Source organism: Bison bison, unplaced genomic scaffold, assembly GCF_000754665.1.
Source record: "Bison bison bison isolate TAMUID 2011002044 unplaced genomic scaffold, Bison_UMD1.0 scf7180017864263, whole genome shotgun sequence".
NCBI lineage: Eukaryota > Metazoa > Chordata > Mammalia > Artiodactyla > Bovidae > Bison > Bison bison.
Window position 1 is genome coordinate 7972006 of NW_011494835.1, and position 2069 is coordinate 7974074.

The following is a 2069-nucleotide window of genomic DNA, read 5'->3' on the forward strand; positions in this document are numbered from 1 at the left end:
GAACTTCACTTTCACTTTTCACTTTCATGCATTGGAGAAGGAAATGGCAACCCACTCCAGTGTTCTTGCCTTGAGAATCCCAGGGACAGGGGAGCCTGGTGGGCTACTGTCTATGGGGTCGCACAGAGTCGGACACGACTGAAGCGACGTCAGCAGCATACTTCAAAGTAAAGATCTAGTATTTATTTCCCAAAGAGTTAACCAATATTCTCACGATCATTTATTGAACAATCTACTTTTAGCATATATTAAATACTAATGAATCCTCAGATTTGATGTTTCTTTTTCTTTTTTTTTTAATTTAATTTTTTTGGCTGCTCTGTATGGCTTGCAGGATCTTAGTTCCCCAACCAGCGACTGAACCTGGGCCCTCGGCAGTGAGAACCCAGAATCCTAACCACTAGGCAACCAGGGAACGTCCCTCAGTTTTTTGTTTTTAGATTTTTATTAGGGTATAGTTGATTTACAACATTGTATTAGTTTTAGGTGTAAAGTGAATCTGTTATATCGATATACGTACATATATTCACTCTTTTTCAGGTTTTTTTCCCATATAGGCCACTGTGCAGTATTGAGCGGAATTCCCTGTGCTATGCAGTAGGCCCTTATTGGTTATCTATTTTATATATGGTAGTATGTATATGTCAATCCCAATCTTCCAATTTATCTTTCACACCCCTTTACCCCCTGTACCCACAAAAATAAAGATGCTATTTTCTACACCTGTGACTCTATTTCTTTTTTTGTAGATGAGTTCATTTGTATCTTTTTTTTTTTTTTAAGATTCTACATATAAGATATTTGTCTTTCTCTGTCTGACTTCATTCAGTATGACAATCTCTAGGTCCATTCATGTTGCTGCAAATGGCATTATTTTGTTCTTTTTTGTGACTAATATTCCTTGTATATGTGTACCACATCTTTCTTCATTCCTCTGTTGATGGACATTTAGGTCACTTCTATGTCCTGGCTATTCTAAATAGTGTTGCAATGGACATTGAGGTGTATGTATCTTTTTGAAGTATGAGTTTTCTCTGGATATATGCCCACAAATGGGATTGCTGGATCATATGGTAGTTCTATTTTTAGTTTTTTAAGGAACCTCCATACTGTTAGCCATAGTGGCTGTACCAGTTTATGTTCCCACCAATAGTGTGGGAGGGTTTCCTTTACTCCACATTCTCTCTAGCATTTATTGTTTGTAGATTTTTTGATGATGGCCATCTGGCCAGTGTGAAGTGTTACTTCATTGTAACTTTATTTACATGTCTCTAATAATTAGTGATGTCCCTCGGGTTTGTTTTTAATGAAGAAGCAAGGCATGGCAGGTAAGCCCTTTAGCACATGGCAAGGGCCGTTGTCATTGTCATGACTGTTCCTATGAAGCATGACTACAGACTAGGAATGAAGGGATGAAAGAGGTACAACTTTAAAATGTAAGTGAAAAATATTTAAAAATTAATAAAATGTAGATTGTTATTCTCAAGTGTCTAAAAGATGCTGAGATACAGCTTTCTCCCATATTTTCTTTGATGTGGTTGTTTTTAAAAATGTGGCCTCAATTTAATGAGTACACATAAATTATATATACATTAAAATTTTTTTTTCTTACAAGTCCACACAAGCTCTCCTCATAAATAATATATTTTTAAGAAATCTCTTCTAGTACAATCAATTTGTTTGGTTACAAACGCATAGCAGGTTAAGTATATTAAGGCTAGAGATCCATTGTTGGGATTTTTTTTTCATTGTTGGTATTTTTTAATTCAAGTAAAAATAGGAGAAAAAATGTCCCTTATTCCTTCTATTAGGTCCAGTGCTAAATTATCCATAACTGACAAGTTTTATTTTAGTGGCACTTTAAGTGTCACTAAATAAATAAAGTGTCACTTCTCTAAGTGGCACTTAGAGAAGATTCCATATTGTCCCTTGGTATAATCCATTTTCACGTTTAATACAAATTTTCACATTTAATGTGAGATTTTCACATTTAATACAGATTTTCATTAATACAGAAATCCCTCATGCAGCAGTTTAAGCTGTATCTCACTTAAAAAAAAAAAAAAAAT